The following is a 12,741-nucleotide window of genomic DNA, read 5'->3' on the forward strand; positions in this document are numbered from 1 at the left end:
GTGTTCCCAAAACAGCCACGAGATATAACCCTTTCAGCATGTCCTGGGTCTGATGTTGGGTCTCTGTCCAGTTGGCTTTTTCCAGAACAGCTCCAAGCTACCCAAGGAGCAGCATTACAACATGCCCAAACCTCCTCAACATTCTGAGGAGCAGAGATTCTACTCAGAGGCTCACCTGTAACACTGAACTTCTCATCATGTCATAATGCCTCCCTGGAAAGAAACCATTTCTGCTGCTTACATCTGCCATCTCATTCTTTTGGTCATTACCCACAGCCTCGGAGCATAGGCGAGGACAGAGATGTATATTGATTGTTAAACCAAGAGTTTTATCTTTAGACTTCACTCCCACTTTACCACCACTGAACAATACAGAGCTTACAGGAGAGATGCTCCTCCCTCACCATGCATGAACAAGATCCCGAGGTACTTGAACTCCTCCATCAAGGGCAGCTGCTCCCCCCCTCACCTAAAGGGAGAAATTTCACTCTTTCAAGAGAACTGAGGTGCTGCTCCTCATCACAGTTATTTAGCATTGGGCAGGAAATCCCTTGAATGCATGCTAATGGTCATACTTTGAGGCAAAAAGGACATCATTTACATAAAGCAGTGATGCTACAAATAGCCTTCCCAACTGGAAACGATCACATATTTGGCTACACCTTGATACCTGTACATGAGTCACCAACAGGAGTACTGACAAGACACAGCTTTCAAAGAGCTCGACACCTTCAGCAAATGGATTTTACTTCATACCAAAAGTAGTCGGACACAGCTCTTCCTGCATTCATTTATGCAACAAATAGTACACAAGACTGGCCCCATTACTCCAGAACCTCACAAAACACATGCCAAGGAACATGGTCTTTTTATCTTTAACAAATCTACAAAATGCCTGCCGAATGGGTTATCATACTCCTATACATACTCCAGAAACTGTGCCAGGGAAAAAAGCTGGTCTACTGTTTCATAAGCAAGCCAGACCCTGTCAATTGAGACTGGCTTTGGGAACTTGGAATATTAGGTCTCTAGTGCTGAAGGAGCCCAGGCTTGTGCAGGGGGTGAAAAAAAGTACCAGCTAGATATAGTATTACCTGAACATACACCATTCTGGAACCATATTTCCTGATTGGGGAGTAGTCTCTCTCCCTTTATTTTGGACTTCAGATGTGAGAAAGTGAACTCCAAAAACTGTTTAAAACTTTTTCCAAGGTAGCAGTACCACATTTAAAAAAAAAACAAAAAAAAAACCCACAACCACACCCCACATAAATATCACTTGTCCAAGACTAAACCAATCTAAAAAACATACACCGTAATATACCACTCTGTAGTAAATAATCCATGCAAACTAGTGACCACGTTTTCCAACAAAAAGTCTGAATCAGAAGTTTCTCTTTATGATACATCTGTATAAAAGCACATTTTGTTTTAAGCAGGCTTCAAATGTTAGGTTACTCTGAAATGAATATCTAAGATCTAAACATGTGTTTAGATTTCTTGTTTAAGCTGCTTTACTGTTGAATTACTTACTATTTTAATCACACAACTTAAATAGGTGCTCCATTTCAAAGTGCTCCTCCACACAGAAGAAACAACAAGGTGTAAGGAATCAAAGTGAAAGTAATAGGTAGCATGATGTAATCTTCCTCATTGGTTTAAAGATAAGGTTTACACTGAAATGTTGCATTTAAAGACTTACATTTTATACTGTTAACTTTCCAAATTGTGCATTTTCCAATATCATGTCATTCAGCTGCCTTTTTATTTGAGATGGCTTTTTAGCAAACTGCCAGATATGATAATTTATTCTCAAGAAATATTGTATATTGCAGAGATTAACACTTTAAACTCAAGCACATTGTTTAGTGCCCACCTGCGGGATAGAACATTAATTTTCAAAAACTGAAGAAAATCTTTAATTTACTCTTTGTGAGAATTAAAGTACAGTACTTTGACATTAAACATATTGCATATTCGGATACCACTAAACAGTGTTTCTTCTCTCAAATATGGCCCAATTGCTGTATCAGAGCAACACCTGACCCCCCAGGTTTCGTGAACGTCCTGATTAAATGGCAAACAATTTGACAGAAAGATTATCTACCAAGTTAAAGGGGGATGTGTTCTTCACACATTCACTGACATGGTTTGGAAGCTCTTTTCCATTGTGAGGAATTACCGGCCGTGTATCCCAGCCAACACCCCCAAACCGCCAGATGGAGCCATCCCTGCAACATGAAAGGGCCCCCCCGAATTCCAGCAGGGCATCCTGGAACTTGGAGTCTTTCACCACAGCCTTGCTGGATACCATGGGGGCCACCGGAGGACGCTGCAGGGAGGCCCAGGGACTTACTTTCCTTATAGCCTAGAAGTAATTCACGATTGCAGAAATGGAAGGAATGATATACTTCCGGGCTGAAGAAAGAATTACCCGACCCGGAAGTGTTAGACAATCACATGGACTGAGGGCTCAAACACTTCCAGGTCAAGGAATATAAAGGACTGTGGGAAATCCCAGACGGACGAGCCGAGTTGGGAGGCAGAGTGGCTAAGCATCTGGGAGTTGAGGATTGGTTATTGTGTATTTGTTTACTGAGAATTGTGGAGAAGAGCGGGTTTTGTGCACTTTATAATAAATAATTGTTTGGACTTTATCTGGTGTCTGACGGTACAAGGGTGCGAGGAAACCCTTTTCTGTCACACCATCAGCTATGCAAATAAAGTGCATTTATTGAACAAATGTTGCTAACTTTTGCAACTTTCTTTTGTAACACATGCATACAACATACAGTAGCATTCTTCATCTGTAAAAATTCTGAAATGCCTGCCGTTTGAGGAGTAGAACATTAAGGATAATGAGGTTACAGCCAGTTAAATCAAAGTGTCGCAAAAAGGCCAAAAAGGAGGCTAGGTCAGGGGTCCTCAATCACGGTCCTGGAGAGCCGCAGTGGCTGCAGGTTTTTGCTCCAACCCAGTTGCTTAATAAAAAGCGCTTATTGCTAAAGTAACACTTCTGCTTCACTTTAGTGATTGAGCCCTTATTGCTTAATTTTGTCTTAAACAGCTATTTTAATTGCTCTTTATTATCAATAACATGCAAATGACGAGAGAGCAGCATGTCTCCATTTAGCTTATTTACATTTACACCTGTGTGTATTTATCTGCACTATTGGGTTTAATTAAATACTTGGAAGAAAAATGGAGAAAAAAAGTGAAGGACTGAGAATTACTCGTCCATTTTAGCCTTCAGATCATTTGCATGATAGAAAGGGAAAGAAAATCTAGGATATGAGAATGACCTGACATAGCAGAGTTAATTTAATTTCATAGCTTGTTAGTGCTTTATTGGCAAGAATTGCTTTCTAAGTCAGCAACCAGGTCAGAACAAAAACCTGCAGCCACTGCGGCTCTCCAGGACTGGGATTGAGGACCCCTGGGCTAGGTTTAAAGGGTTAAACCTTGCATATTCAATTCAGTGCCATCTGTGGCTTCAGGTGAATCATCTCCATCAAAATCTGATAAATTTATATTTGATATAAAGTGGAATGTGCCAGAAAAGTATTTATTAACACAAGCATTGCTCTGCCTAATTTATCAAATTTTATTAGCATGTAGTAAATGTCAATATTTTTACACTTTGGAAGAATCTCTTGTACCATACCCACATAGCTATAGTTTCTAAAAGAAAAAAAAAAAAAAAAATGTAGGTCTATGTCGCTTGCCAGAAATCTAAAAACTGACAAACACAGGAACAACAAATCCAAACCCGCCAAGAATCACGCATCACTAAATGAAATACTGTACCGGATGTCAGAAACCACAGAACAGCAATCACAACTTAAATCTCTTGTTAGGTAGCACAAATAGTATGGGCTAGGTGGTCTTTTGGCCTCGGAATCGCTGCAAATTGTTTTTTCCCCCTCCAGCTTAACTGGAGTTTACATTTTTTTTACTATCCTCCCAGTCATCTTACCTTATCGTACTCCTCTTTAGAGACTTACAAATATTAGACTCTACATTTCTGCTAATTAGATATTTGTTATACAAGCCTGTATTCATATTTTTTCTTATTCATGACTTGCATTTTCTCTTGTAACCATTTAACATCTTGTAAAGCAATTTGAGCTACATCCGGTGTATGAAAATGTGGTACAGAAATTTAAATTACAACTTCAAATTTATGATTTGCATTAATTATACAGGGCTCAAAATGTATTAAACCAAAATGCAAGAACCAAGAGGCTGAGAACACACACACACACACCTTGGGAAAGCAGTCTATTAGTTTCACTGCATAGCTACTCTTAACAACACTACAATAGCAACAGGAAACCCAAATATCCATGGCACAGTCATGAATAAATGAGACACACTTTAAAATAAATGCCAAACACTGGGGGGTCTGCTGCTTTCAGGACACGCCTGTCAAGTCTAAAAAAGTTTGCAGCATTATGAGCATAATCATGCCTAAAAATATAACAGCAAATTATTCCAAGCACTAGATGCTAACTTTCTAAAGCATGGATTAAAATCCATCTTTAAAGGCGTGGTTACACAAGTGCTAACTTTTGTTAATAAATCTGCACTGGATCTATATATAAATCAAATAAATAAGGTAAACAAAATGCTGATTTAAAAAACCCTTCACATAAGAAGTTTACACAGCCACAGTTGAGCTATTTCTTATACTTGTTTAGTTTACAACAGTTGCTAAATCACTTTATATTTATATATGTTAAAAACACACACACTTGACAATTTAGTTCTGTGTGGGCAATGTTGTATTTTTTTTTAAATCGTTATCCAAAAACACTATTATAATAGGTTCAATTTGTTTATTGTGGAAAAAATGTTACTCTGATTTTCTAGAAAATAAAACTGAAGCAGTCTGCATGAAATTCACCCGTCAACTTTAAAAATTCTTGGGCACAGCTACAGATTTATTGAGTCATTTTAAATAATTATGCTACAAAAGTTATTCAGCGACATTGCCTCTATGAACAGGCTGTACTTTCGCAGAATAGGTTTATGTTGTTAAATGATAACTGACATGACATATACAATATCTGAAGAATTATGAATCCCAGGAGAGTTTCATGAATAAATAACAGATATGGAATTTAAAAAAAAGCACATCAACTATGAAGTTCCAAATAATTTAAGTATACATGTAAAAGGAACAGAAGGACAAAATAGAATCTTTTAAACCAATTTTAAAAAGTAGCAGTTTAGTATTTTTAGAACAGTCGCCTCATGGATCCATAATTTGCCATTCCTTTGAAGAATCTCAACACTAACATCTCACTTATGGCTCATACTTTCCATTCAATAATTAAATAGCACAAGACTTGTAATAGTAGTTGCGCATTTTATATTGAAATTTTTTCGGGTAGTGTAAATGGCATCTGCGTGTATACATGTAATTTAAATTTTATATCCATTCCTTTACTCCCATTTCTCAAAAGCGTACATGTTTCGTTGACTGATGTCCTAAAGTTGCCCCGCAGAAGCTAATTTGTCCATTCCCAGGCGGACTCCTGCCCGGAGCCTAAAACTGTCTGGATACGCTCCGACTTCTCCCGACGAATACGGCGGTTTTAGAATATTTAAGATTAAAAGCGTTCTCCAAGGATGCAGCTTTCTGATACAGTTTGACTATCCCTTACACAGTGCATCACCCGCAATGTATTAAACAGTATTCGTTTTGGATTAATTCAGTTCCACTTGGGAATTGGCATTTGAATAAAAATCAAGCTAGAAGGCTACTGGAGCACTTCCAGTTGTTAAAAACATTAAAATTAGCCATCTCAAGGATTAATGGAACAGCTGATTTAGAACAACGTAAGCTAATGAAAGCACGCCAGCATTACAGGACATCACATGATTTGCAATATTCCTCCCAGGGCACCAGTAAAATAATTTGCTTTTACTTTTAAACTCTTAAACATAATTGATTAGACGTTATTTCTGCGATAGTATGCCGATAACTTTATGCAGAGGACTAACAAGAAAATGGCAACAGCACGGTTGGAAAACGGGACATTACTAATGGAGTAAGTCTCTTGAACAACAGTACCTCTACCAAAAAAAAAAAAAAAACTAGGAAGGATGCATCTTATCGTATCCGTTTCTGGTCCACAGCTTCCGTGTCGGCGGTTTAAAAACTACAACTAATACATATAAAAACTTTGTGGTGAAAAAAAATAAATAAAAAAAAAAATAATGACATAGGCTGGAAATACTTTAGAGTATGACATGAAACATAAAACCCAAATGTTAGTCTTCTGAAGCAAAGCCACTAAAGCAGGTTTATACAGAATGCAACCGATTTAGTGGGGAAACCAGTAACAGAGCTGGTACTACCATTATGTAGTACATGTAGATTTCATTGCTATTTCCTCCGACCCAAAGCGAAATAACCTTTATACTGATCAGATCGGAAATACGCTTAAAACATAAAATATATACATATGTAAAGCACTGCCAGTTAGACATACGAATACTGTTACAACTCCAAACGAGAAAGAACACTAACAGGACAAGCTACTCTCAACATGCTATGTTATTGCTACAGATCGGCACACATTATTAAAAATAAGTAATACTATAGATAAAAACGACTTAGGCAGGTATACATTCGGAGCCCCGTTTCTACTCCTAGGGAGTATTCATACTCACCGAGTTGCCACTTAAGACAAAAACACCCTGCATGCAGTGGACCAGAAAGGTGAAATGCACATTATCAACGCGAAAAAGTCACTGCAACGCCCCGATTTTCTTGCCATCAATGCATGTCAATTAACTTTATTCCTTTCCGCTCCTTATCTCATATGATACCCGCCGAATTGATAATTGTAAATTCGTACCTTCATGTATTAACTGCCGATGGGCACGGAGATTACAGTTTGCCTATTAACCACTAACAGGTTAATATTTCACTTGACTCTGCTTAAGTAAGTCGTCTGATGACAGCGAAAATAGGCAACAGCTGATTATAATGATGTGGATAGGTGTCTAGCCTACGTCCAATCAGTAGCTAATTGATGCGATGGTGTATGGGCGCCGATGCCGGAAAGGATGCCCTGCTACCTAGACAAGGTTTTCCCGGTAGCACTAGATAGAAAACTCAGCAGTCAAACAACTTACAGATCAGGTTAACAGTCAGCGGCAGGCTCGAAAGAATGGCAGCACGGCTGGGTACACACCTCTTCCTCTTGGAGATGCCAAAGTTTATAAAAATAAATCTGCTACCATTGCACTTGGTTCTGTTGTCCTGTATCGATAAATCACCAGGCTCACATCCGACAAATTATGCTGCAGCAGCGCTCCGCATCAAGAGAAAGTCAGCCAGTCAGTCAGTCACGCGATTTGCGTAGCACAAAACGAGGTCCATGCCGTGAATGGCATACAGCAGACAAGGAATACTCCCCCTCGGCACCGTCGAACAATTCAAAACGGAAAGGTGGCGTTTCTCGTAAGCTAGGCAGGACGCGCTTCCGAGGCAGTAAGGGAAAAAAAAGCTGCGTTGCGCCGTGCCGCTGGCTCTACATGCCGGAGCGCTGCCAGCTCTTAGTCCACCTGAGCCAATCAGCCGGCAGCGCGCTCCTCTGCAGCCCTTGCATTCCAAGCGTTCTCTTCTCTCGTCTCTGCCCTGCTCCTCTGGCTCTCACTTCAGGGTGAAAAGGTGCTGCTGCGGCTCTCATTAGATCGCGATACCTCTCAACAGCACTCGTAATTATTCACAGGAGTGGGCAACATGTCAAACTGCAGGTGAGCCTGGTACACACCAAAGAAGGGAAGCTGACAAACCAGGGAGGGTCTGGCCAGTCAGGAGGGTCTGTGCACGTATGCTTCTCTCTCTCTTCCACCCCCCCCTGGATGCTTGTAATCTGATAACATCTGCAACACTTGCTTTTTTAAAAAAAAAAAACCTCATTAGCTGCTGTGCAAACCTCTCTCATACACTCTACAAAAGAAAAAATATTCATAAGGCTGCATTCATTGGAATTTTATTTAAAAATTATTTGCAGTCAGTGTACTTTGATTGTCTGTACCAATTGTTGCACCCATTAACTGGTACTCCTTATCACATTGTTATTGTCATCAGGTGTGTTTTAAGTAAATAAATATGGGGTCACCCAGGATTGCCCAGCTCCAATCCTGGAGGGCTACAGGTTTTTCTTTCTGCTACTTAGTAGTAATTGAAAAATCCCTGTTCTTAATTGACTTCGACATTTAGTTACTGTTTAAAAATTTACCGTCAATTTAATTTTTAAATGGCAGCCAAAAATAAAATTGAGACATGAAGTGAACCAGCAAGTGATCTGCTAAGTCAGAGGACTCAAACACCAACCAATTTCACTCCAACCAGTTTCTTAATTAGAAGCCAATTCTTACTGTCAGTTAAACATATTATTTAATTCCATAGGTTGGTGGTACTGTCTTTCTGTCACAGCAGATATTTCCCAAACTGTTGATATTCTTTTTTTCCTAAGAGCACTGTCAGAATGTTTTGTGGATATGAGCAGGTCAGAATTACTGAAACCTTGTCCTTCATTCATTTTCAGATATTATATGATGAACACAGGTTAGCTGATTATGTGTTGGCTTGTTTTGTATTTCATTATTATTTGAATCCTAAATTAAGAAAAAAAGAATCCATTATGGGATTTGAGTCTTAAATAGTAAAATTCGTCACAGAAACTGGTCACTAATTAAGAAAATGGTAAGAATGATAATGTGCAGCCACTAAGGACCTCATCAAAAGACACTGGGCACTCCTGCTGGTGAGTCAATATTTTTCTAGCAATCACATTTTGAATGGAAGTATGGCATGTTGTGGTAGCTGCAAGGATTGTATTAGGAACAAGTACCAGTAACAAACTGACATTTCTGCTCTGAAGAGTGCATTCTGCTTCATTGTCCCTAATCCAAACTTTTAGTTCTAACTTAAACTAAAATAAGATCATTGCACTTTCATTGCTGCAGAAAGAGATCAACAGTGCCACCAAACCCAATGCTGCTAAGTGAGATAGTCAGAATAGGCTTGTATCCAGACATCAAATGAAGAAAATGCTGTAATAAGTGCAAGTCATTATTTCGGTTTGGGCTACACAACTTTTCTGAGACAATGTCATTTTAAATCACTTTTTCTTGAGTGGTACTTTGCCGCTTAAACAGATTTATTATGTGGCCAAAGTGTAAAACGGCTGTCACAAAGGATAGGCATTCTAGAAATAATGTTGGAAGGTGCTGAACTGCACTTGGCCCATGCAAAGCTTACAGCCACACACCTGATATAAGAAGGATTTGGTCAAATTCCACAAACAAGAACATTAAGTTGGTAAATAGGAGTTAATGTGAATGAGTAGACTGGCATCCTGTGCAGTGCTGTTAGTACTGGCTCTGGCTTTCCATGACCTTGAACTGCAATGAATGAGTGTGTTAAATCTACTATAGAGACACATTAAAAGAAATCCACAAAGAATATCAGTTGCAAGGTGTTTAGTTTGGAATGCTTGTCTCTCCATACCAAGTTTTGCTGAACCAGCTTTCTAAATCTGTATACTTACCTGGGGACACCTTGCTAAAATCTTTATGGTGGTTGGTAGCAAAATCCACAACTGAAAAGGCATAATCCTTGAACTGCAAATGTTCAGAGTACAACCAAAAACAAAAGCAAAGTTTAGCTAGCAAAATGTATTGAATTTGTTATGGTAACATTAGTGGTAATGTTTCAAAAAGGATGTCTTAAAAATAGCATTGGATTCAGTATTGTGGCTTACTACTGTTTGAGCAATACTAATAAGAGACAAACTGCTCCTATTTGTTTAAATCACCTTCCATACTTGGAGCTCCATCATCATGAGGCATTGGATTTGTTCAGAAATGTCATTCTTTGTAAACTGTATAATTATTCCTACCCATTTGTAAATCAAATTTGTTTCCGAGTGTCCATATGTATAATATATATTGCTGGCCCTGCAAGACTACTCCACATACTGTACAGCTCACAATGTTTGTGCTTAATAACTATTATTTTAAACTCACTTTACCATTTTCATCTGAAGCATGTTTGTGGATGGTAATGTTTGGTACTCTGTCAAGTCTTCATTTGGGTAAAGATAATTTTTCTGGATAAACATATGGAAACTAAAGACAACTAGCTGTTTGAAGTACTCCCACATTTCAATAATGCTTTTAGGATAGTTTCTGAAATTGTGTAAGTTTTTTTTTTTTTAAATAACTATACTATAGCATGGTGACTATGTATTGTCCCTGATATGTACCACAAACTGAGTTATTGACACCCTTTCAAAAGGTAATAATTGCCTTGCATGCATTGCTATACCGATATAGTGTCTACTCTTACCCATCCTGTTGTTGTGATAACCTGTTTAGCTAAAGTAATTGTAAAATATTTTAAAATATAGAGACAGCTTCACAAAAATTGAGTGAAGATGGGTTGTTTACTGTCATAAATTATTAAAACATCAGCAGTACTATTAGGCATTCTTTAATCCTAGTCTTGTTTCAGCTCATGTGAAATTACTAGTTGTTTTAATTTACTGCATTTGAAGTTGGTCAGTTAATGTTTTTCTCCATTGTGTTTAACAACTTATAGCTATAAAAATATGCTACAGATCTGGACATTTTGATACAGTAATCCCTCCTCGATTGTGGGGGCTGCATTCCAGAACCCCCCGCGATATATGAAAATCCGCAAAGTAGAAACCATATGTTTGTATGGTTATTTTTTATATTTTAAGCCCTTATAAACTCTCCCACACTGTTAACATTATTAGAGCCCTCTAGACATGAAATAACACCCTTTAGTCAAAAGTTTAAATTGTGCTCCAAGACAAGACAGAGATGGCAGTTTTTTCTCACAATTAAAAGAATGCAAATATATCTTCTCTTCAAAAGAGCGCCGTCAGGAGCAGAGAATGTCAGAGAGAGAGAGAGAGAGCGAGAGAAAAGCAAAGAATCAAAAAATCAATACGTGCTTTTGGGCTTTTAAGTATGCCGATGCACCGCGATAAAGCAGCATTTTTTAGAGGAGTGTCCGTATCCTCTAGGCAAACAGCCCCTCTGCTCACACCCCCTCCGTCAGGCGCAGAGAGAGTGAGAGAGAGAAAGAAAAGCAAACAATCAAGCACCGCACGGGAAGCATATCGTATATCATTGAGGAGTTTTATTTAATACGTAATACATGCTCTGATTGGGTAGCTTCTAAGCCATCTGCCAATAGTGTCCCTTGTATGAAATAAACTGGGCAAACAAATTGAGGAAGCATGTACCATAAATTAAAAGACCCATTGACTGCAGAAATCCGCGAACCAGCAAAAAATCCACGATAAATATTTAGATATGTTTACATTTAAAATCCGCGATGGAGTGAAGCCGCGAAAGTCGAAGCGCGATATAGCGAGGTATCACTGTAAAGTATTTTATAATAAAGACAAGAGCTAGGCAGCAAAGAATACATTAAAATACATAATAAGCAAACAAAAAAAGAGTCATCACTGCAATGCTAATTTATTCTTTTATTAATTGACTAGCAAAATACTTGCGCTTCGCAGCGGCGAAGTACTGCCTTAAAATTTTTATTAAGAAGAAAATAATATACCAATAATTATTTGTTAAGGATCTCTTTGTGTACCACATTGCGAGTTCGGCACCCAGGTTGTAATATGACCAAGCTGTGCGCTGAGCTTACTCTTAAGCATGCAACGTCCAGTTGGCCATGTGAACAGTAATCTTGATTCAAATCTCACAGCTTGGATTGCTGCTGTCAAAATCGGTTTGAGTTTCATGGTTTGTTTCAATTACGACAGTATTTGTAGCACTTGTGTTGAAGAGACATTTGGCATCTGTCAAGCGTTGTAAGTATACAACCAGTTTCATCGATAACTTCACATCCAGCTTTTGAGAGTTTAAACATTCATAAACATCAAAGTGTCTACTAATGAAATCGTCACCTGTGAATCTAAGATGTTTAAGAGGCATTGGCGGTTGTCCAAAGGTATAAAATATTTGGCCATTTCGGTACACAGCCTAACAATTCAGCGACAGCCATTAATTCACATGCAGAACCATAGGTGAAGGGCTTAAGCATTTCACTTTTCTAGTGCTCCTGTGTAGTATAATTATCTCCTGTACCGTCATCAGTCCACACCTTGAACCTATCCCAGTCATTCAATACATAAGACACAATGTTCCTCCGGATATCAAGAGTGAGCCTGATATGGCCGTGCAATATATAACAAAGAGAATGGAAAAGGCAGGTGCCATCTCCGGGCATGGAAGCCACTCGATAAAGTGACAGTTCTTTGATCAATGGTGATCACCTCAATAGACATGTTAATGGGGGTACAGTTGGAATGATAAAGGAAATAGGTGCAGGGAGACGTGAATCCTGTGGCGAAGCAAGGTAGGGAATGTAGAGACTGGAAGAAAAGACGGCCTTATATAGGCAGGCAGCCAACAACGTGGGAGGCATTGGGATGGGGGACCCAACGCCGCCTCATACGGTGACCGAGCTGCAGGCTATGGACGTATATATGTACGTAAGTAGGATTCAGTTAGTATTGGGAACCCGCGTACCAAATTTCTTGAAGATGGGCCCATAAGTAACAAAGACCATTAAAAAGTTCAATATGGCGGCCAACAGTGGCATCATACCATCGAAATAAGTACCAAATTTCAGCCTTCTACCTACACGGGAAGTTGGAGAAT

The 12,741-nt window shown here is 38.8% G+C and overlaps 1 protein-coding gene across 6 annotated transcripts in view; it reads right to left on the reverse strand.

Moving 5' to 3' along the window:
* Positions 1-7,329, reverse strand: part of LOC120529409 (myosin VIIA and Rab interacting protein) — a 544,611-nt gene extending 537,282 nt beyond the window's left edge. For 3 of the 6 annotated variants that reach the window (XM_039753185.1, XM_039753187.1, XM_039753181.1), the window contains exon 1: positions 7,150-7,329. The gene's annotated coding sequence lies outside the window, so the exon portion shown is untranslated. The other 3 variants (XM_039753183.1, XM_039753184.1, XM_039753182.1) reach the window with 3 other exon arrangements.
* Positions 7,330-12,741: the final 5,412 nt, after the last annotated feature.

This window comes from Polypterus senegalus, chromosome 5 (assembly GCF_016835505.1).
Source record: "Polypterus senegalus isolate Bchr_013 chromosome 5, ASM1683550v1, whole genome shotgun sequence".
NCBI lineage: Eukaryota > Metazoa > Chordata > Cladistia > Polypteriformes > Polypteridae > Polypterus > Polypterus senegalus.